Below are 24891 nucleotides of genomic sequence, written 5' to 3'. Positions count from 1 at the left end.
AGTTTTTTGACGGCCAATTCGCTGAGCCGTCTGAGGGGTGTGTGGTGGAGAGTGTCCGTTGTGAGTATGGAAGAGATACAGCTGGTGATGTTGCATTGGCACCTATTACACTACTGGCCATTAAAATTGCTACATCAAGAAGAAATGCAGTTGACAAACGGGTATTCATTGGACTGACATGTGATTACATTTTCACGCAATTTGGGTGCGAGGATCCTCAGAAATCAGTACCCAGAACAACCACCCCTGGCTGTAATAACGGCCTTGATACGCCTGGGCATTGAATCAAACAGAGCTTGGATGGCGTGTACAGGTACAGCTGCCCATGCAGTTTCAGCACGATACCACAGTTCATCAAGAGTAGTGACTGGCGTATTGTGACGAGCCAGTTGCTCGGCTACCATTGACCAGAAGTTTTCAGTTGGTGAGAGATCTGGAGAATGTGCTGGCCAGGGCAACAGTCGAACATTTTCTGTATCCAGAAAGGCCTGTACAGGACCTGCAACATACGGTCGTGCATTATCCTGCTGAAATGTAAGGTTTCGCAGGGATCGAAAGAAGGGTAGAGCCACGGGTCGTAACACATCTGAAATGTAACGTTCACTGTTCAAAGTGCCGTCAATATGAACAAGAGGTGACCGAGACCAATGGCACCCCATACCATCGCGCCGGGTGATATGCCAGTATGGCGATGACGAATGCACGCTTCCAATATGCGTTCACCACGATGTCGCCAAACACGGATGCGACCATCATGATGCTGTAAACAGAACCTGGATTCATCCGAAAACATGACGTTTTGCCATTCGTGCACCCAGGTTCGTCGTCGAGTACACCATCGCAGGCGCTCCTGTCTGTGATGCAGCGTCAAGGGTGACCGCAGCCACGGTCTCCGAGCTGATAGTCCATGCTGCTGCAAACGTCGTCGAACTGTTCGTGCAGATAGTTGTTTTCTTGCAAACGTCCCCATACGTTGACTCAGGGATCGAGACGTGGCTGCACTATCCGTTACAGCCATGCGGATAAGATGCTTGTCATCTCGATTGCTAGTGATACGAGGCCGTTGGGGTCCAGCACGGTGTTCCGTATTGCCCTCCTGAACCCACCGATCCCATATTCTGCTAACAGTCATTGGATGTCGACCAACGCGAGCAGCAATGTCGCGATACGATAAACCGCAATCGCGATAGGCTACAATCCGACCTTTATCAAAGTCGGAAACGTGATGGTACGCATTTCTCCTCCTTACACGAGACATCACAACAACGTTTCGGCAGGCAACGCCTGTTAACTGCTGTTTATGTATGAGAAATCGGTTGGAAACTTTCCTCATGTCAGTACGTTGTAGGTGTCGCCACTGGCGCCAACCTTGTGTGAATGCTCTGAAAAGCTAATCATTTGCATAACACAGCATCTTCTTCCTGTCGGTTAAATTTCGCGTCTGTAGCACGTCATCTTCGTGATGTAACAATTTTAATGGCCAGTTGTGTACCTCCTTGAGTATATTGTTCCGAGTTTTTGTTTTAGCTGCGACATTTCGACGATTAGGGTCAGTCGCCACTTCTTGCACCTTCAGATATCTCGTGGAAATGACATTAAAACTGGTGTCCGCTTCTCTCCGTTTCATTCCACGCTCACGGACGCCGCACAGGAAAGTCCCAGCCGCTCTGTGCAGCCGAGGCGACGCGTGTGGCACGGGCGTGCGACGCCCGCGCACGTGCGTGTCTGTCACGCAATTGCGTGGTGCGTGTCGCGGGTGTGGCACGGCGGCCGAACAGCATGCGACGAGCACAGCACCCTGCAAAACGTCGCGTTGCCACCCTGAGAGTTTATGCTAGTGTTAGTACTTCTACGAGGGCAGTTCAATAAGTAATGCAACACATTTTTTTTCTCGGCCAATTTTGGTTGAAAAAACCGGAAATTTCTTGTGGAATATTTTCAAACATTCCCGCTTCGTCTCCTATAGTTTCACTGACTTCCGACAGGTGGCAGCGCTGTACGGAGCTGTTAAAATGGCGTCTGTAACGGATGTGCGTTGCAAACAACGGGCAGTGATCGAGTTTCTTTTGGCGGAAAACCAGGGCATCTCAGATATTCATAGGCGCTTGCAGAATGTCTACGGTGATCTGGCAGTGGACAAAAGCACGGTGAGTCGTTGGGCAAAGCGTGTGTCATCATCGCCGCAAGGTCAAGCAAGACTGTCTGATCTCCCGCGTGCGGGCCGGCCGTGCACAGCTGTGACTCCTGCAATGGCGGAGCGTGCGAACACACTCGTGCGAGATGATCGACGGATCACCATCAAACAACTCGGTGCTCAACTTGACATCTCTGTTGGTAGTGCTGTCACAATTGTTCACCAGTTGGGATATTCAAAGGTTTGTTCCCGCTGGGTCCCTCGTTGTCTAACCGAACACCATAAAGAGCAAAGGAGAACCATCTGTGCGGAATTGCTTGCTCGTCATGTGGCTGAGGGTGACAATTTCTTGTCAAAGATTGTTACAGGCGATGAAACATGGGTTCATCACTTCAAACCTGAAACAAAACGGCAATCAATGGAGTGGCGCCACACCCACTCCCCTACCAAGAAAAAGTTTAAAGTCATACCCTCAGCCGGTAAAGTCATGGTTACAGTCTTCTGGGACGCTGAAGGGGTTATTCTGTTCGATGTCCTTCCCCATGGTCAAACGATCAATTCTGAAGCGTATTGTGCTACTCTTCAGAAATTGAAGAAACGACTTCAGCGTGTTCGTAGGCACAAAAATCTGAACGAACTTCTCCTTCTTCATGACAACGCAAGACCTCACACAAGTCTTCGCACCCGAGAGGAGCTCACAAAACTTCAGTGGACTGTCCTTCCTCATGCACCCTACAGCCCCGATCTCGCACCGTCGGATTTCCATATGTTTGGCCCAATGAAGGACGCAATCCGTGGGAGGCACTACGCGGATGATGAAGAAGTTATTGATGCAGTACGACGTTGGCTCCGACATCGACCAGTGGAATGGTACCGTGCAGGCATACAGGCCCTCATTTCAAGGTGGCGTAAGGCCGTAGCATTGAATGGAGATTACGTTGAAAAATAGTGTTGTGCAGCTAAAAGATTGGGGAATAACCTGGTGTATTTCAATGCTGAATAATACAACCCCTGTTTCAGAATAAAAATGTGTTGCATTACTTATTGAACTGCCCTCGTATGCCTATTCGCACTTCAATGCGGCACAATATTTCACAACGGCGGAGCACTTGAGGGAGGGTGGCCTCGGTTACAGAAGTCTACCACTATCACTCAAAAGTATATGGTATGGAAACAGTATGAGCAATTTAAATGAAATAACTTAATTACCAAATCGTTACAATGTTTACTCTATTTTCTTACAGATATTATACAATTCTAATCTGTGCATCAATAATAAAATACAGAAACTTCCTGGCAGATTAAAACTGTGTGCCGGACCGAGACTCGAACTCGGTACTGCCAGAAGTAAAGCTGTGAGGACGGGGCGTGAGTCGTGCTTGGGTAGCTCCGTTGGCAGAGCACTTGCCCGCGAAATGTAAAGGTCCCGAATTCGAGTCTCGGTCCGGTACACGGTTTTAATCTGCCAGGAAGTTTCATATCAGCGCACTCTCCGCTGCAGAATGAAAATCTCATTCTGGAAACATCCCCCAGGCTGTGGCTAAGCCATGTCTCCGCAATATCCTTTCTTTCAGGAGTGCTAGTTCTGCAAATTCGCAGGATAGATCCGTAAAGTTTGAAAAGTAGGAGACGAGGCACTGACAGAAGTAAAGCTGTGAGCACGGGCCGTGGGTCGTGGTTGGGTAGCTTAGATGGTAGAGCACTTGTCTGCGACAGGCAAAGGTGCCGAGTTCGAGTCTCGGTCCGGCACGCAGTTTTAATCTGCCAGTAAATTTCATATCAGCGCACACTCCACTGCAGAGTGAAAATCTCATTCTGGAATAATAAGGTATAAATGAACAAATTTCATAAGCTCAAAAGTATTTTCTTAAAAGTGAACAGAAGAAAAGCAATAATGAACTCTTGACGCATAATTTTCTTGGTTTAATACTTTTCGACATCGAAAAATGTACTGTATGCGATATTATTGTTTCTCCTAACATCGTCGGCGTTCATTTGTTCCCGAGTGAGCTTGGCGCGGAATTTGAATTTTGTTTACTTTTATCTCTCTTTTTCAGCATGCGGGCGCGCGCGCGTTTTGTGTGTGTGTGTGTGTGTGTGTGTGTGTGTGTGTAAGGTCCTTTACCAGTTAGCGTTGGCTTTTCTGTAATGATCCTGTAATGTTTTAAACATTTAGGACACACAACATCGTGTACACCGCGTTTTACGAATTTAAAAGGCATTTGCAAAACCAAAAATACGCGAAGTACATTCAATATGTGTATGCAGTGCCCTCAGAAAGCAAATGAAGAAGGATCAGTCACAAAGAAACGTGAGTAGCAACAAACATATAGACAAAACACTGCCACACCAAAATAACGTTTTTAAAAGTCAAGGGATATGTTACCTCGTTGATTAAATTAACATTACATCGTTTGATTAGTAGATGACAAGCTAGCAGTGCAAGACACGATAAAGATGGTTCTGCAAAACCATACAATGTAAAATCAAGATAATAACAAGAGCCAACAAAAACTCTGTACCTAAAATATGTTTACGTTTTATTGTTGTTCAATAAACAAAGCCCACTGATGATGACATAGAAGTTGCGAAACATGTTTGGGCAACAAGAAAAAACAGTGTTTTGCGTAAAAGGTGGAACATACATCCAACAATTTTAACTGAAAACAAGGAAAAAATTCAAGAGCGGAAAATCCAAAAGCTGAATATACTCTCGGCTATGCGTTTTTAATCTCATCTATGCTTGTAAGACAACGGTCTTCTAAGAATTCTTTATTTTCTGGCATGGAAAATATTTACTCGCGCCCAAGAATGGTGTATATGGAGGCTGTTGCCTCATTACAGAAATATTTTTGGCAAAAAATTCACGAACAAAAAAAAAATGGTTCAAATGGCTCTGAGCACTATGGGACTTAACATCTGACGTCGTCAGTCCCCTAGAAGTTAGAACTAATTAAAACTAACTAACCTAAGGACATCACACACATCCATGCCGGAGGCAGCATTCGAACTTGCGACCGTAGCGGTCGCACGGTTCCAGACTGAAGCGCATCGACCCACTCGGCCACATCGGCCGGCCAATTCAAGAACACGCAACGAAGTATGATCAGGTGCATTATCGTGGTTTCGCCACAAATCCGGACATTATTATCGGATTTCTCCGTACTTCCTATTGATCATTCGACCCTGTGGCAAGAATTCGTAGTGCACTATGCAACTAAAATAGAAGAACGCAGTCACTGTATAACCTTGACATTTGACGCCTTTGTCGAGCTTTTTTCGGTCTTGGTGGTCCAAATGCGTCTATTGGGACGATTGAGCCATAGTTCTGACTCCACATCCCTAAACCCGTGTTTCATCACCTGTAACGCTCAGTTTCAATGGTTCTTCATCGCTTCATCAGCCGACTCCTGAGCGACTTGTGTTTTTGTTCGAAATTTAGCAGTTTTCGAACAAATTTTGCTATCACCTGTTTTATACCCAAAACTTCCAAAAAAATTTGCATGGAATGAGCCAGCTGGTATGCCATCACCGCCAAAGACCTCTCTGATTGTCATTTTCATCGTAAGAGCCAGCTGGTATGCTATCATCACCAAACAAGTCTGCGATTGTGATTCGGCGATCGTTGGTAATCAGTCCTTCCATTTTCCACACCATTTCATCGCCTGATGGTGTGATGGAGCGCCCGCTGCCCAGGGCATTCGTCACCCTCTCTTCAATGCTTTCTTCGAAACGCTTATACTTCAATTAAATGATCGTTTTACTCATGGCAGACTCTCCAAAAGCGCTCTTTCACATTTCTACAACTTCGCTGCACTTTATTCCGCTCATATAATTGTGACACACATCTGGTCTTATGTAAAATCGTTAATCGGGTCTAAGGCTTCCTGTCAGTCCCTTGTTGACCAGTCTAGTGTGGTAGCTTAAGACAGCAAAATGAAAGCCGAAGTGCGAATTTTCACGACCAAGAAATCGTTTACGCAGGAGAATCAGACAAACATACCGTCATTTGACCATCGGACAGGCTCCCCTATGCGCGACATAGTAATAAAAACACGTGGCGTAGAGAAACAACTGAAGGATCTGAAAGTAAATAAATCATTACATCTACACTTATACTCCCCAAGCCACCCAACGGTGTGTGGCGGAGGACACTGTCACTACCTCCCTTTCCTGTTCCAGTCGCTTATGGTTCGCGGGAAGAACGACTGCCGGAAAGCCTCCGTGCGCGCTCGAATCTCTCTAATTTTACATTCGTGATCTCCTCGGGAAGTATAAGTAGGGGGAAGCAATATATTCGATACGTCATCCAGAAGCCGGCCGGAGTGGCCGAGTGGTTAAAGGCGCTACAGTCTGGAACCGCACGACCGCTACAGTCGCAGGTTCGAATCCTGCCTCGGGCATGGATGTGTGTGATGTCCTTAGGTTAGTTAGGTTTAAGTAGTTCTAAGTTCTAGGGGACTTATGACACAGCAGTTGAGTCCCATAGTGCTCAGAGCCATTTGAACCATTTGAACCTCATCCAGAAACGCACACTCTCGAAACCTGAACAGCAAGCTACACCGCACTGCAGAGCGCCTCTCTTACAGAGTCTGCCACTCGAGTTTGCTAAACATCCCCGTAACGCTATCACGCTTACCAAATAACCCTGTGGCGAAACGCGCCGCTCTTCTTTGGATCTTCTCTATCTCTTCCGTCAGCCCGACCTGGTACGGATCCCACACTGATGAGCAATACTCGAGTATAGGTCGAACGAGTGTTTTGTAAGCCACTTCCTTTGTTGATGGACTACATTTTCTAAGGACTCTCCCAATGAATCTCAACCTGGTACCCGCCTTACCAACAATTAATTTTATATGATCATTCCACTTCAAATCGTTCCGCACGCATACTCCCAGATATTTTACAGAAGTAACTGCTACCATTGTTTGTTCCGCTATCATATAATCATACAATAAAGGATCCTTCTTTCTATGTATTCGCAATACATTACATTTGTCTATGTTAAGGGTCAGTTGCCACTCCCTGCACCAAGTGCCTATCCGCTGCAGATCTTCCTTCATTTCGCTACAATTTTTTAATGCTGCAACTTCTCTGTATACTACAGCACCATCCGCGAAAAGCCGCATAGAACTTCCGACACTATCTACTAGGTCATTTATATACATATTGTGAAAAGCAATGGTCCCATAACACTCCCCTGTGGCACGCCAGACGTTACTTTAACGTCTGTAGACGTCTCTCCATTGATAACAACATGCTGTGTTCTGTTTGCTAAAAACTCTTCAATCCAGCCACACAGCTGGTCTTATATTTCGTAGTCTCTTACTTTGTTTATCAGGCGACAGTGCGGAACTGTATCGAACGCCTTCCGGAAGTCAAGAAAAATAGCATCTACCTGGGAGCCTGTATCTAATATTTTCTGGGTGTCATGAACAAATAAAGCGAGTTGGGTCTGACACGATCGCTATTTCCGGAATCCATGTTGATTCCAACAGAGTAGATTCTGGGTTTCCAGAAACGACATGATACGTGAGCAAAAAACATGTTCTAAAATTCTACAACAGATCGGCGTCAGCGATATAGGTCTATAGTTTTGCGCATCTGCTCGACGAACCCTCTTGAAGACTGGGACTACCTGCGCTCTTTTCCAATCATTTGGAACCTTACGTTCCTCTAGAGACTTGCGGTACACGGCTGTTAGAAGGGGGGCAAGTTCTTTCGCGTACTGTGTGTAGAATCGAATTGGTATCCCGTCAGGACCAGTGGACTTTCCTCTGTTGAGTGATTCCAGTTGCTTTTCTATTCCTTGGACACTTATTTCGATGTCAGCCATTTTTTCGTTTGTGCGAGGATTTAGAGAAGGAACCGCAGTGCGGTCTTCCTCTGTGAAACAGCTTTGGAAAAAGATGTTTAGCTTTACGCGTTTCATCCTCTGTTTCAATGACATCATCATCCCGGAATGTCTGGATATGCTGTTTCGAGGCACTTACTGATTTAACGTAAGACAAGAACTTCCTAGGATTTTCTGTCAAGTCGGTACATAGAAACTTAGGACCGGATGGAATTCTAGTTAGGCTTACAAAGAGTGCTCTATGCCATTTGCCCCTTACTTAGCCTGCATTTATCGTGAATCTCTCGCCAGCACAAAGTCCCAGGTGACTGCAGTATATAAGAAGGGTAAAAGAAAGGACCCCCAAAATTACAGACCAATACCCCTACTTCGGTTTGCTGCAGAATATATTAAACTTTCTTGAGATTGAGAAGCCAAATGTCCACGAATCAGCATGGGTTTAGACTGCATCGGTAGTGCGAAACTCAAAAAATGGTTCAAATGGCTCTGAGCACTATGGGACTCAACTTCTGAGGTCATCAGTCCCCGTAGAACTATTTAAATCTAACTAACCTAAGGACATCACACACATCCATGCCCGAGGCAGGATTCGAACCTGCGACCGTAGCGGTCTCGCGGTTCCAGACTGTAGTGCCTAGAACCGCACGGCCACCGCGGCCGGCTGCGAAATCCAGCTCGCCCTTTACTCACAGGATATACTACGAACTATGGATGAAGGGCAACAGACAGATTCCATATTTCTAGATTTCCGGAAGGCGTTAGGCACGGTGCCCCATTAGCAAAGGTACGAGCGTATGGAATAAGTTCACAGATATGCGAGTGGCTTGAAGACTTCTTAAGTTACAGAACCCAGTATGTTGTCCACGGCCGGGAGTGTTCATCGAAGACAAGCGTATCGTCAGGAGTCCCCAGGGAAGTGTGATAGTACCGCTGTTGTTCACTATATACATAAACGATTTGAGGTCATGGTGGGCAGCAATCTGCGGTTTTTTGCTGATTATGCTGAGGTGTAGGCTAAGGTGTCGTAGTTGAGTGGCTGTAGTAAGATACAATGTAAGTTTAGGTTTTTTTATTGGTAACGCCACCTCTGTATGAAAATCATTGGCTGTGCTGTGTGCAGTCTGTGGCTGCTTTGCATTGTTGTAATACTCGCCATTGTAGTGTTAGGCAGCTGGCTGTGAACAGCGCGTAGCGTTGCGCAGTTGGAGGTGAGCCGCCAGCAGTGGTGGATGTGGGGAGAGAGATGGCGGAGTTTTGAAATCTGTCATGAACTGCTATATTTATATATGATGATATCAAGGTAAATACAGTGTTTGTTCTCTATTAATATCTTTCATTTGCTAACTATCCCTATCAGTAGTTAGTGCCTTCCATAGTTTTAATCTTTTATTTAGCTGGCAGTAGTGGCGCTGTATTGCAGTAGCTTGAGCAGCGAAGATTTTGTGAGGTAAGTGATTTGTGAAAGGTATAGTTTAATGTTAGTCAGGGCCATTCTTTAGTAGGGAATTTTGAAAGTCAGATTGCGTTGCGCTAAAAACATTGTGTGTCAGTTTAAGCACAGTCTTCTATAAATTGTTCAAAGGGGAAGTTACAACAAGACGAAATATAGAAAATGGCAGCTGGCTGTAAATGTGGAAGAATGTAAGTTAATGCGATGAATGGCAGCTGGATGTAAATGTGGAAGAATGTAAGTTAATGCGGATGAGTAGGAGGAAGAAACATGTAATGTTCGGATGCAGCATTTTGAATGACCTGCTTGACACAGTCAAGTCATTTAAATAACTCGTGGTCTTGCAGTAGCGTTCTCGATTCCCGGGGTCCCAGGTTCGATTCCTGGCGGGGTCAGGTATTTTCTCTACCTCGTGATGACTTGGTGTTGTGTATGAAATGGACGAGCATATAAGAACCGTGGTAGGGAAAGCGATGGGTGACTTCCGTTTACTGGGCGAATTCCAGCAAAGTGTGCTTCGTCTCTAAAGGAAACCTCATATAGGCCGCTAGTGCCACCTGTTCTTGAGTACTGCCCTAGTCTTTGGCATCGGTACTAAGTCGGATTGAAGCAATTCAGAGGCGGGCTGCTAGATTTGTTATCGGTAGTTTCGAACAACACGTAAGTGTTACGGAGATGCTTCGCGAACTCAAATGGGAATAGCTGGGGGGAAGGCGACGTTCTTTTCGAGGTACACTACTGAGAAAATTTAGAGAACCGGCGTTTGAAGCTGACTGCCAAACCATTCTACTGCCGGCAACATACAATGCGCGTAAGGATCACGAAGAAACGATACAAGAAATTAGGGCTCATTTGGAGGCATATAGATAGTCTTTTTTCCCTCGCTCTGTTTGCGAGTGGAACAGGAAAGGAAATGACTAGTTGTGGTACAGGGTAGCCTCCGTCAAGCACCGGACGGTAGCTTGCGGAGTATCTACGTAGATGGAGATGTAGAGGTACAGACTAAATAATCGCCGATACTGCAAAAATACATGCAACTGTTCGGTAGCTGGCTACAAAGAAAGTAGCCGATATGGTTAAAGATGTACGAGACACTTTTCAGACACTTTTCTCAACGAAAAATTCACGAGCATTTGGCTAATAAAATACGAAAAATTACGAAATTACGATTACTTTTTGAACACACCGCGTCTGTGAGGAACCTATGATTGAACCATGTGGAATTCCATACGGAATTTCTCCCCAGTCAGTAGTACCTCCCCTGCCTACATTGGTTGGGTTAATAAGTAGAGCTTTCTGCATTATTTTGGACAACTGTGACGTCATCCACTGGCTGGCTATATCAGGACGACGCGGTGTTGACAGAGTAAAATAACTTTGATACGTCCCAAAACAGGTTCTAGGATCCTGCAGCGGACAGACATCAGCAACTATGGTCTGTAAATGTCTCTTCTTCATCAAGGAATTAACAGTGTGGTATGCCACAAGAAAACAGATATACGCTTTTTTTCAGTCTCCCGATCGCTTCCCATTATTGTTTCAATGTGCCCAGCTTCGGGCAGTGTTGTCCATCTTCAGATCCGTTAAGCAGTTTATCAAAAAATAAAAGTTTACTTCGCTAAAGTGAAAAGGCGTTTATAAAGAACGAAATTACACGAAGTGCATTAATATGTGTGCAGTGTCCGAAGAACGCAAAATAGGAAGGATCAGTCACAACAAAACTGAGTAGTAACAAATATATACCCAAAATATTTTGACAAGCCAAAATCACGGCTTTTAAAATACCAAAGGATGTATTCACTCGTCGATGAAATTCAGTTTTATATAGTTTGGTTTGCGGATGACAAGTTATCAGTGCAGGACACCATACTGTTAGTTCTGCGAAAACATTCAATGTAAAATCACGGTAAGAACCAAAACGAACAAAACCTTTCTTTAGGCCTCACTTTTTTAAATCAGTTACAAGCTATGTTCACTTTTTACTGTTTTCAACAAACGAAAACCCACTGATGGCACAGAAGCGCTGAGACATGTTTTGGTAAAAAGAAGGAGTGTTTGCAAAAAGACGGAACTTGTGTCCTATAAGGCAAATCTTATCATTTACCAGCGCAGAGCTAGCCGAAGGAACCTCACAGCGGCGCTACTTTTAACTCGACACCCAAAGCAGTTCCTCTGCGACGTTTCAATGAAAACAGAAGAGCGAACACACCGCTGAAAATTTTTTACCTGTCTCCCTTTAATAAAATATGTTTGTCAGTCTAGCAAAAGATGTGTAAAGTTTCATGTTTCATGCTTTGGAATGTTTTATGAGTAAATCATTTTGAGACTGTTTTTTTAAATCTGGTCCTTCGCGCAGAGGGCACTTGTTAACCCTGCGCTCTTTTTGTACTAATCAAAGTACCTTTAATTTTTGATATGAAGTTCCAACAGAGAGGTTTGGCTTCAGTTTATGATAGTAAATTTGATAGTGTTCCGTAATGACCAGTTATTCTGTAATGACGATGGTATTGTTTGTATTGTAATTGCATAAAACATTGTAGCTCTCTAATACTAAAAGCCATGGATTTGAAACCCAACCAGTAAACTCCTGATTCCTTAAAAAAGCGAACTTCCATGTATAAAACTGTTTGAAACATCCCATTACTTTGAAATGTGTTACTTTATTAAATATTTGACGTTAGGCATGTAAGCGAGAAAAAGTTTATAAAAAGTTCGAAATTATACTTGAAGTCATTAAATGGCCTCGCAATGAAACACTGGATGAAGTAGTCTGAGTAATTTGCTCTCCTATTGAAATGAGAGCTAGTATTTCATGCAGGTCATATTTCCTGAACTATAAAATTTTGCAGTTAAGTTCAGTGGTATACGTGGATACAGCCCGCAAACTGTGTTGTGATAGAGTCGGAAGTAAAGAAGTAATAAATTAAAACTTCATATGTGATGGTAAAGTTTTACTGCATGAATAGAGAAAACGAGTGAGATAAGACATCTCTATGGTGCGAAAATTGGCAATTGACCATAAATAATGAAAAGTGTGTGGTCATCCATATGAGTGTCAAAAGAAATCCATTAAACTTCGGTTATATGATAAGTCAATCAAATCTAAAGGCTGTTTCTCCAACTAAATACCTAGGAATTACAAGTTCAAATGGTTCAAAGCTCTATGGGACTTAACATCTGAGGTCATCAGTACCCTAGACTTAGAACTACTTAAACCTAACTAACCTAAGGACATCACACACATCCGTGCCCGAGGCAGGATTCTAACCTGCGACCGTAGCAGCAGCGCGGTTCCGGACTGAAGCGCCTAGAACCGCTCGGCCACAGCGGCCGGCGGACTTACAAGTACGAACAGCTTAAATTGGAAAGAACACATGCAAAATGTTGTGCGGAAGGCTAACCAAAGACTGCGTTTTATTGGCTGGACACTTAGAAAATGTGACAAATCTACTTTAGAGACTGCCTACACTACGCTTTCCCGTCCTGGGCGGTGTAGGATCCTTACCAGATAGGATTATCGAAGTACATCGAGAAAGTTCAAAGGAGAGCAACACGTTTTGTATTATGGAGGGGAGAGAGTGTTACTGACATGATGCAGGATTTGGGGTGAAAATCATTGAAACAATGGCGTTTTTCGTTGCAGTGTCATCTTCTCATGAAATTTGAATCACCAACTTTCTCCTCTCAATGCGAAAATATTTTGTGACTCCGACCTACATAGGGAGAACCGATCATCATAATAAAATAGGGAAAATCACAGCTCGCACGTAAAGGTATAGGTGTTCGTTACTTTTAGAGAGTAGAATAACAGAGAACTAGTATGAAGGTGTTTCACTGAACCCTCTGCCAGACAATGAAGTGTGATTTGTAAATCAGCCATGTAGATGTAGCTGTAGAAAATGCAGTAAGCGATAAATCATTTTTCTTTCGCAATTTTATGAAGAGTGTCGGCGAGAAAAAGTTTCTTGATGGTTTAATACTATGTGTAAACTTTACTGTGCACTCATTCTGAAATAATGGATGAATAAAGTCCGAGTATTTGCGCGCCATCACTTACGCTGCCTCAAAAGAAATACAGTTTCTAACTGTGACATATGTGTTAAAAAATTTTCCGCAAAATTACACCTCTTAATGCGTAGATAGTGAGAGAATTTTTAGCGTTTAATTTCGGTTAATAATTAAGGATATTATTGAAAATCAAACTTTTGTTGCCCCTGACATTTTAGACAGGTAACCTACACCTGGTAACAGGTACCGGGTGTAGTTGCTTACAAGGGAAACTCCCCATTGCGCCCCCATTCCTTCCTCGGTTTCGGAATCTGTGCTCGTGTTTGTGTCCTCCCATGTGGTTTGTTGTGTTGTTTGTGCTTGTCCACGCCTCCTTCCATACGGGTTTTGGCGCTTGTATTCTTCGTGCAGAGTGTTCGATACAGTATCGGCTACGCTATTTATTTTGTTCCAGCCATCGGGATTACGTATTATTCTGGCGATGTCATTGTCGTTCTGTATAGGTCTCTGACAAGCTCTGGTGTCCCAGTTTCTCCGCATACGCATACTTCATCGTCAGTTCGTCCGATACGGTTTAAATGCACCGGAAACGGCCCGTGGCCTGTTAAGAAATGGACCATCCCCCGGCTTGGGTCGACATGTTTCAGTTGTAGTCATTCGTGTACATCAGGAAAGAAAGAGTGTATTCGGCGACCCTTATCGGATGCATCCCACTCTCTCTGCCATGTTTGAATCCGCCATTGTTTCATTTGTGTTTTGTTCTTAATGTTGGCTCCTGTAATTTCGGTGTTAGTAAAATGGGTTGTCATTCTTATTTTGCTCGACAGATACGAATGTGGGCAACACAGTGCAAATTTGGTCAGTTTTAAGTAATAAATAAAAAGCGATCGACTGAGGGAAAATTGTGTATTTTCTACAATAAGAAATTGCAGAGACGCCTTGCCGACAAGTACGTCCAGTTTTGATAACGGAATGGAAAATTCAAAATGGAATGTAGCGTGTGTGTGTGTGTGTGCGTGTGAGGAGATATTTCGCCGGGCGCAGGTGTTTGCGCGGCGTGGGGAGAGGCAGCAGGCAGGCGACGAAGGAGCGGCGCTCCTCCTTTCGGCGCGCAGCCTCGCCTCGCCTCTCCCCGCCGTCTGCAGCGCTGCCAGCCTGCTCGCCTCGGCGCGCGCGGCCGACCCAGGCAGAGCGGACGTGCGCGGGCGGCGGGCGCCGGGGGCGGGGGGCGGCGGCGCCCAGCCTGGCGCGGCGGCAGCGCGGGCGGGGGGCGGCCGTCGGGGGCGAGGGTGGGGTGGGCGGCGGGGGCTGGCGCCGGGGGTGGGGGCGGCGCCGCGCCGTGCGGCGGGCAGCGCAGGCGACGCAGAATAATTGGCGCGGTTAGCCGGGCGCGCCCGCCGGTGGCCCATCGCTCAGCGGCCTTTAAAGGGGAGCTGCCACGATGGCGCGCTCTCCGTCTCTGTCTAGCCGCAGCCCGCCTGCTGCGCCGCGCGCTGCAGGCGTACACTCTGTCACACGCGTCCTGACGGCAGGCACGGCTACGTCCACTGTGTGGAGACGTCACCGTTCACTTAAATCCCTTACATCGCCAGGTGCAACTATCTTTAAGGAGGGACATACGCAAAAGTAACCAAATTTGTGGAAAATTTTTTATTGGGTCCTCATTTACTACACTACAGGCCATTAAAATTGCTACACCACGAAGATGACATGCTACAGACGCGAAATTTAACCGACAGGAAGAAGACGCTGTGATATGCAAATGATTAGCTTTTCAGAGAATTCACACAAGGTTGGCGCCGCTGGCGACACCTACAACGTGCTGACATATGGGAAGTTTCCAACCGATTACTCATACACAAACCGGCGTTGCCTGGTGAAACGTTGTGATGTCTCGTGTAAGGAGGAGAAATGCTTATCATCACGTTTCCGACTTTGATAAAGGTCGGATTGTAGCCTATCGCGATTGCGGTTTATCCTATCGCAACACTGCTGCTCGCGCTGGTCGAGATCCAATGACTGTTAGCAGAATATGGAATCGATGGGTTCAGGAGGGTAATTCGGAACGCCGTGCTGGATTCCAACGGCCTCGTATCACTAGCAGTCGAGATGACAGGCGTCTTATCCGCATGGCTGTAACGCGTCATTCAGCCACGTCTCGATCCCTGAGTCAACAGATGGAGACGTTTGCAAGACAACAACCATCTGCACGAACAGTTCGACAACGTTTGCAGCAGCATGGACTATCAGCTCGGAGACCGTGGCTGCGGTTACCCTTGGTGCTGCATCACAGACAGGAGCGCCTGCGATGGTGTACTCTACGACGAACCTGGGTGCACGAATGGCAAAACGTCATGTTTTCGGATGAATCCAGGTTCTGTTTACAGCATCATGATGGTCGCATCCACGTTTGGCGACATCGCGGTGAGCGCACATTGGAAGCGTGTATTCTTCATCGCCATACTGGCGTATCACCCAGCGTGATGGTATGGGGTGCCATTGGTTACACGCCTCGGTCACCTCTTGTTCGCATTGACGGCACTTTGAACAGTGGACGTTACATTTCAGATGTGTACGACCCGTGGCTCTACCCTTCATTCGATCCCTGCGAAACCCTACATTTCAGCAGGATAATGCACGATCGCATGTTGCAGGTCCTGTACAGGCCTTTCTGGATACAGAAAATGTTCGACTGTTGCCCTGGCCAGCACATTCTCCAGATCTCTCACCAATTGAAAACGTCTTGTCAATGGTGGCCGAGCAACTGGGTCGTCACAATACGCCAGTCACTACTCTTGATGAACTGTGGTATCGTGTTGAAGCTATATGGGCAGCTGTATCTGTACACGCCATCCAAGCTCTGTTTGACTCAATGCCCAGGCATATCAAGGCCGTTATTACGGCCAGAGGTGGTTGGTCTGGGTACTGATTTCTCAGGATCTATGCACTCAAATTGCGTGAAAATGTAATCACAAAAAAAAGGTTCAAATGGCTCTGAGCATTATGGGACTCAACTTCTGAGGTCATCAGTCCCCTAGAACATAGAACTACTTAAACCTAACTAACCTAAGGACATCACACACATCCATGCCCGAGGCAGGATTCGAACCTGCGACCGTAGCGGTCTCGCGGTTCCAGACTGTAGCGCCTAGAACCGCACGGCCACTCCAGCCGGCCCAGCCAGGTAACACTCAAATTGTTCGGTGCAAGGCAATGAAATCTGAAATTGTGTTTGTCAGAAATATTCAACTGGGGTCTTAGGATCCTGCTTATCCACACGCTAGGGAAAAAATTGACAATCAATATTATATGTGGAAGGTTAGCTTTTCTTGTGGCTAATTTAAAACATCAACTTTCCCTAGTCGTGTGTCCGCAGTAATTAACAGTGATGTTGCTATTGGATGACTACATTACGTGTCCTATGCTCTGCATATCTGCTGGTTCAAATGGCTCTGAGCACTATGGGACTTAACATCTATGGTCATCAGTCCCCTAGAACTTAGAACTACTTAAACCTAACTAACCTAAGGACATCACACAACACCCAGTCATCACGAGGCCATATCTGCTTTTATTCACCGACGAGATCAAATGGCATTGACTGACAAAAGCGCATAGCAAGCTCGATTTCACTCCTTGGGAAGCTACATTGCTGTATTCGGTGGAATTCTTGTTTATACTTCCGCAATACGAAAATAGGCAGTATAAATGTTGCCGCACACCGAAGATCTTCCCAAAACGCTTTGTTTATATTTTCTCCGGGTTTCGTTCGTTAAAGCGCCGAAGATTTAATGGATTCGCTTTAGCACTCATTTGGATGACCTTACAGTTTTCATGACTTAGGATCAGTTGCCTATTTTCGGCCGCGGTGGCCGAGCGGTTCTAAGCGCTTCAGTCCGGAACCGCGCGACTACTACGGTCGCAGGTTCGAATCCTGCGTGTGATCTCCTTAGTTAGGTTGAAGTAGTTCTAAGTTCTATGGGACTCATGACCTCAGATGTTAAGTCTCATAGTGCTCAGAGCCATTTGAACCAATTTTTGCTTATTTTCGCACCACACTGATGTTTTATCTAAATCGTTTTAAATTTGTTTTGTTCTTCTGATGACTTTACGATACGATAAACGACAGCGTCGTCTACAGGCAACCTAATATGGCTGCTCAGATTGTCTCCTAAATCGTTTATATAGATAAATGGCAGCAGATGGCCTATAACAATACCTTGGGGAATGCCAACAATCACTTCTACTTTTCTCGATGACTTTCGGTCAATTACTGCGAACCTTTCAGGGGCTTACTAGTTTAGTGAATGACGAGAAACAATCGACACATCCCCCTCTGCGTCAGATAACTCCCCCTCCCTTTCCATCACAAAAACCTACGAAACGCGCCAACATCTGAGCCAAGTCGTCAGCACGATGCGTCGTTTGCCAGTCTACCAAAGAGTTTAATGTTCGGCAGTGATTGGAAACTGTCCTCTCCAAATATTTCCAACGCCATCTCCCGATGTAAATACGGCGACCAATAAAGCTGAGAGTGTCGGTGGTTTAGTTTGCGAGATTTCGGCGTCGATGTGAATAGGGAGGGGGTGGGAGAACAGGTTCCTGTCAGAGCCGGAGTGCTGGGGCTTAGCGGACGCTGGCGCGAGCGTGCGTGTGTGTTTGTGCGCGCGCGGCTGGCCTACCAGCTGAATGCAGGCTCCTTCATTAACTCGTAATGAATGACGCCGCCGCCGCCAATGAGATGACTGCAAAGCGTTTAAACGGGGAGATGTAAAAGAGAGACTTGTGTGTATGTGTACAACCCACATTATCTGCCACTCGGTGTAGGAAGCTTGGGGAGAATTTCTGTGTCACTGGGTCTCGTTTGCGTGAGAGTCCTAGTTGGGCGCAGTTCTCACTGGGACGATACGACATCTGCTACGGCACAGACGAAGCCCGCATCAGTAGAATCGTAGTTGAAGTTTGTTCAGTTACAGTTGAGTTGAGGAACGATGCAAATATAAAATACACTACTGCCCATTAAAATTACTACACCAAGAAGAAATGCAGATGATAAACGGGTATTCATTGGACAAATATATTATACTAGAACTGACATGTGATTACATTTTCACGCAATTTGGGCGCATAGATCCTGAGAAATCAGTACTCAGAACAACCACCTCTGGCCGTAATAACTGGCTTGATACGCCTGGGCATTGAGTTAAACAGAGCGTGGATGGCGTGTACAGGTACAGCTGCCCATGCACCTTCAACACGATACCACAGTTCATCAAGAGTAGTGACTGGCGTATAGTGACGAGCCAGTTGCTCGGCAACCAATGACGAGACGTTTTCAATTGGTGAGAGATCTGGAGAATGTGCTGGCCAGGGCAGCAGTCGAACATTTTTTGTATCCAGAAAGGCCCGTACAGGACCTGCAACGTGCGGTCGTGCTGTATCCTGCTCAAATGTAGGGTTTCGCATGGATCGAATGAAGGGTAGAGCCAAGGGTCGTAACACATCTGAAATGTAACGTCCACTTTTCAAAGTGCCGTCAATGCGAACAAGAGGTACCGAGACGGGACCATACCGTCACGCCAGGTGATGCGCCAGTATGGCGATGACGAATACGCGATTCCAATGTGGGTTCACCGCGATGTCACCAAACACGGATGCGACCATCATGATGCTGTAAACAGAACCTGCATTCATCCGAAAAAAATGAAGTTTTGCCATTCGTGCGCCCAGGTTCGTCGTTGAGTACACCGTCGCAGGCGCTCTTGTCTGTGATACACCGTCAAGGGTAACCGAAGCCGTGGTCTCAGAGCGGATAGTAAACTGCTGTAAACGTCGGCGAACTGTTCGTGCAGATGGTTGTTGTCTTGCAAACGTCCCCATCTGTTGACTCAGGGATCGAGACGTGGCTGCACGATCCGTGACAGCCATGCGGATAAGATGCTGTCATCTCGACTGCTAGCGATACGAGGCCGTTCGGATCCAGCACGGCGTTCCGTATTACCCTCCTGAACCCACCGATTCCATATTCTGCTAAGAGTCGTTGGATCTCGACCAACGCGAGCAGCAATGTCGCGATACGATGAACCGCAATCGCGATAGGCTGCAGTCCTACCTTTATCAAAGTCGGAAACGTGATGGTACGCATTTCTCCTCCTTACACGAGGCATCACAACAACGTTTCACCAGGCAACGCGGGTCACTGCTGTTTGTGTATGAGAAATCGGTTGGAAACTTTCCTCATGTCATTACGTTGTAGGTGTCACCACCGGCGCCAAATACAACAATACAACACAAGGGCCAATCACACATGGTGCACCAGGAATCGACCTCTGAGTAGGTCCGGCAAAAAACACTTTCGCGAGCGATGAGATAGGCAGCCAACAGTTGAATTCACTTCACAAGATGGTAACTCAGACTAGTGGCAGTCTAACGAATGACTAATGATAATCTTGCTGAGGCTATCTGTCCAATAAAGCAAATGCAAAGATGTAAACATACGCCAAAGCCGGAACTGGCGGTCTGGACTCCGTCCATAGAATAGTGTGCTTAGAGCGCCCGAACGAGAAAGGGATCACTACTACCAGAGTAGAAGAATCTCCAAGCAACCTACAATCAAGAAAGCTGTCAAAACTACACACCTCACCGGACAGCAGTGGCATGGCGAAGAAACGTACACTGCCGTTACATACACTAGCCTTCAGTGCAGGTAACTGGAGTGTTAGCGGCCACGGGGCAGGAAAAATACCGCTGGTTGAACATAACAAATAGTAACCAACTGAGCGCAATAAATAGTAATTAATAGTCCAGGATAGCTACTCAGATCCGCCTTCCCCAACACTCCACTCGCTGCTCTTCACCTCGGTAAACTATGAGCAGTGACACGAACCCAAGTCAGTGGAGAATCGCAAGATCTCACAATGATAGAGGTTCCTCTACCTGCATCCAAAAGCACTCCACTTAAAATCTGCAGGATCCGGTTTACGACGAGGTCGTGCTCCCTCACGGCCAGAGGCTTTCAATCCGGCAGCCCACGCGCGTCTGAGTCCCCAAGCGAACTGCACACTGACTCGACCTGGAAGAACCAAAACGTCTCCCCAAAGGTAGGGCCACCTTTACTACATATCAGGGTGCGATTTGTGCTTTTACCAGTGGGGGGATGTCTTAGGGGGTTAGTAGAATTAAATATGTTACTAGCTTGGACCGTGGCGTTACGCATGGTTAAACAGCTATTTATAAATAGATGCAAATGCCGAAACTCACTATTGACGCGTATGCACTATCAGAAAAGCCATCCCTTGTTATATCTTTAAAAGTACATTATAGGTAAAGCTTATTTACAAAATCATCTACATACAGGTAGAGATATACGAGGGGAATTCAAAAAGTAGAGGCACATTTGTGAAAAGTTGTACTTATTCTGATGATAGAAAACTGAAACATATTAATAATATTAATAGTAAGACTTATTAAAAACTTTCAGTGTACGGGTCCACAAATTTAAATTATATGTAAAGTTTTACTCCAGTGCTTGGGAAATAAACATCCCAGGTTGGGATGCATAAACTAAAACCAGAGGAGGTTGGTTGGTTGGTTGTTTTGGGGAAGGAGACCAGACAGCGTGGTCATCGGTGTCATCGGATTAGGGAAGGATGTCGGCCGTGCCCTTTCAGAGGAACCATCCCGGCATTTGCCTGGAGTGATTTAGGGAAATCACGGAAAACCTAAATCAGGATGGCCGGACATGGGATTGAACCGCCGTCCTCCCGAATGCGAGTCCAGTGTCTAACCACTGCGCCACCTCGCTCGGTCACCAGAGGAGGGGATGGTCTGATGCAGAGGGGGGGAAATCCCCCCATCCCCCCCTGCAAATCGCACACTGCTACATATCGATAAGCGCCACTGCTGCCACTAGGGGACAGGCAACGCTTGCGAAACCAAATGGCGCCAGTCAACACGAGAAGAAGACAGACAACCGCAACCATGTTAACTAAACGATACAGTCTGGTCTCCAACAGAGGACAGAAACCTACAAACACACTAACGCGAGCCGCTGTGCGGCTCAGTACTACTGGAGCGTTTTCGATGGGAAGTGTTCGATCACCCTCAATACCCCCCGTAACTGGCTGCCCCTGAGTTTCATCTCTGCTCACTTGAACCGCTGGCTTTGAAGACAACATTCTGACACAGACAACGAGCTGTAGACCGGCGTAGAGTATCAGCGGAAAGACAGGCAGCTACCTTGTTTGACGAGAGTATTGGAAAGTTGGCACAAGGCTATCACAGATGTCTCAAGTCGGAGCGGAGACTATGTCGAGAAGTAGCTGGAAGATGTAGTCAGCTGTTGCAAATAAAACATTTTAGGTTTTCACAGTGGTTTCCATTTCGCGACCGATCGGAACTCGCTTTCCGAACAGCCCTCATATTTAAGAAAACTTAATATGAGGGCTCTTTATAATAGCTATAGAGGCCAAAACAATTATTTTTTTAGAATTTTCGTTAGTTTTTGTTTGTCTCTCTGTCCGTCCCTACTTTTGTATAGGCATCATGCAAAAACTACCGCACGAATGTGGATGCCGTTTTCAAAGTTGTATCGCTGGAGGTCTAACTTAAAATCTGGTGCATGTTTCTTCTTGATACGCCGCCTAGAAGCCGAGTTATCTCCACATGCAGAATGTTTCTTTAACTGGGTCAGTACAGGGAAATCGGAATCCATAGGAGATGCAGGGAAACTGTCTTAGGAAGCTTTAGGTGCTTTTTTGTGCAAACAATTTTGCCATAATCAAATTTCTGGTCAAGTGTAAGTTTTCCATAGAAATGAGTAAAATTGGCATTTTTTTTCATTTTATTTGGATCGACTCAGTTTCGTGTAAGGATCATTTCATTACAGTGGAAGAAAAAATCGGAACAGCAGAAGTTTTATGAAACTAAACTAAATGAACCAGGATCGTCATTTTGAATTCATTCATGAATCGGTGTAACTGTTATTGTTGACAAATTTCTCAAGTAGTAATAATACCTTCCTGAAAACGGCGTAACCATTCTTCTGTTTCTGCTCAGGGCGAACAAGCACTATTGAGAAGATTAACAGAAAGTGACCCGGAGCCTGAAGAAGTTTATCGTCGCAGCATGAAGTTTCCCGTGAGCCTCGCCATGACCATCAACAGGTCAAAAAGTCAGAGACGCTTCGATTCGCCAGCGTCGACCTGAGGGCGAACTGTTCCTCAAGTGGACAACTCGATGTAGCTTCTCGGGGCGCACTAGCTGCGACAATTTGTTTATAATGGCTCCTATGCGCAAAACATCAAATGTTGTATATAAAGAAGCTGTTCCCTTAACAGGTCTGTTGGTATTTTATACTTCAAATATCTAGATCTGTGCTATCAAACACATCAATTCTGTACCGCTGAGCCCTTTTGATAGCTTCAACTTCAGTTATTTTATATCCATTTGTCTCACTGATAATAAGCTTCAGGACTTTTCAAAATTCATGTGGGTTCGAGATCCACCCAAACGAAGTCGGGGGCAAAATTAGTCTTAAATAAGTCAAGTTTATCCACCTTTATATATGGAACCAATGAAGATAACACTCTGAAGTTTTTACGGGCAACTTATCCGTGTTATTTATGTCTACTGAAGCAGAATTAAGACACAAGATAGAAAAGAACCAAAGACTATGTTTTAAAATAACGTCACTTTTTATTATAAATATTTTTGTATGTGGAAGCCCCTAGATTCATACCTATTCAAATGACCACCATGATTGTGTTTCAGGTCACAAAGTTTCGAGTTGTTGTGGTCTTCAGTCCTGAGACTGGTTTGATGCAGCTCTCCATGCTACTCTATCCTGTGCAAGCTGCTTCATCTCCCAGGACCTACTGCAACCTACATCCTTCTGAATCTGCTTAGTGTATTCATCTCTTGGTCTCCCTCTACGATTTTTACCCTCTACGCTGCCCTCCAATACTAAATTGGTGATCCCTTGATGCCTTAGAACATGTCCTACCAACCGATCCCTTCTTCTAGTCAAGTTGTGCCACAAACTCCTCTTCTCCCCAATTCTATTCAATACCTCCTCATTAGTTATGTGATCTACCCATCTAATCTTGAGCGTTCTTCTGTAGCACCACACTTCGAAAGCTTCTATTCTCTTCTTGTCCAAATTATTTGTCGTCCATGTTTCACTTCCATACATGGCCACACTCCATACAAATACTTTCAGAAATGGCTTCCTGACACTTAAATCTATACTCGATGTTAACAGATTTCTCTTCTTCAAAAACGCTTTCCTAGCCATTGCCAGTCTACATTTTATATTCTCTCTACTTCGACCATCATCAGTTATTTTGGTTCCCAAATATTAAAACTCCTTTGCTACTTTAAATGTCTCATTTCCTAATCTAATTCCCTCGGCATCACCCGACTTAATTCGACTACATTCCATTATCCTCGTTTTACTTTTGTTGATGTTCATCTTATATCCTCCTTTCAAGACACTGTCCATTCCGATCAACTGTTCTTCCAAGTCCTTTGCTGTCTCTGATCGAATTACTATGTCATCGACGAACCTCCAAGTTTTTATTTCTTCTCCATGGATTTTAATACCCACTCCGAATTTTTATTTTGTTTCCTTTACTGCTTGCTCAATATACAGACTGAATAACATCGGGGAGAGGGTACAACCCTGTCTCACTCCCTTCCCAACCACTGCTTCCCTTTCATGTCCCTCGACTCTTATAACTGCCAGTTTCGAGTAGATATCATATTTTCTGGTACGAAGAAGGATCGGAAAGTAACGTACAATAATTTTTATCTCCCCTGTTATTCCAGCTGGAATGTTGAAATTTCACGATGATATAGTTTGAGGTTTGTGCTACAGAGGCTATTTTATTTTCATGTGCGGCTCTATCGAGAGAGGATAGAACTATGAAATAAACGTGGCGTGGATGTTATTGTCGTCAGCTTGTGAAGAGCAGCGAAATATAGTTCAATATTTGTGGACCAGAGAGCATACATCGAATGAAATTCGCAGGGACGTGAGTGCCATATATGGAGATAACTGTATGGACCGTAGCAATGTCTGCAGGTGGTCTGCATTCTTCCGAGAAGGCCGTGGGAACCTCAGTGATTCGCCAGGCTCCGGTTCGCCAGTAACATCTGCAACCCCGCAGAATGTCGGAACCACTGAGGCAGAAATTTTTGCACTACCGGCATGTGCAACTACGAACCTTATCGCAACAGTTCTGTTGCTGGTGGACTTTACTGAACGTGGGACCACAGTGAGTGCTGCAGCCTACATTAAAACTTTGGTTAATTTGCTTTTGTATGTCCATCCTTTTAGCAGGAGGTCTCTGAGACGACGGCCGTTTACTATCGTGACAAAAAATAAAAACACATACAGCCGTCCTTATGATTTTATTTTGTCGCTACTTGTTTCAACGCTTCATT

General features: G+C 45.4%; 1 protein-coding gene across 1 annotated transcript in view; it reads left to right on the top strand.

The window, feature by feature from the left end:
• Nucleotides 1-24891, top strand: part of LOC126424676 (transcription factor HES-1-like) — a 416528-nt gene that overhangs the window by 218304 nt on the left and 173333 nt on the right. The gene's annotated exons all lie outside the window — the stretch shown is intronic.

The sequence above is a fragment of the Schistocerca serialis genome, chromosome 10 (genome assembly GCF_023864345.2).
Source record: "Schistocerca serialis cubense isolate TAMUIC-IGC-003099 chromosome 10, iqSchSeri2.2, whole genome shotgun sequence".
NCBI classification, from domain to species: Eukaryota; Metazoa; Arthropoda; class Insecta; order Orthoptera; family Acrididae; genus Schistocerca; species Schistocerca serialis.
Note: the sequence above shows the minus strand (reverse complement) of the source record. Positions and strands in the feature narration are given on the sequence as shown.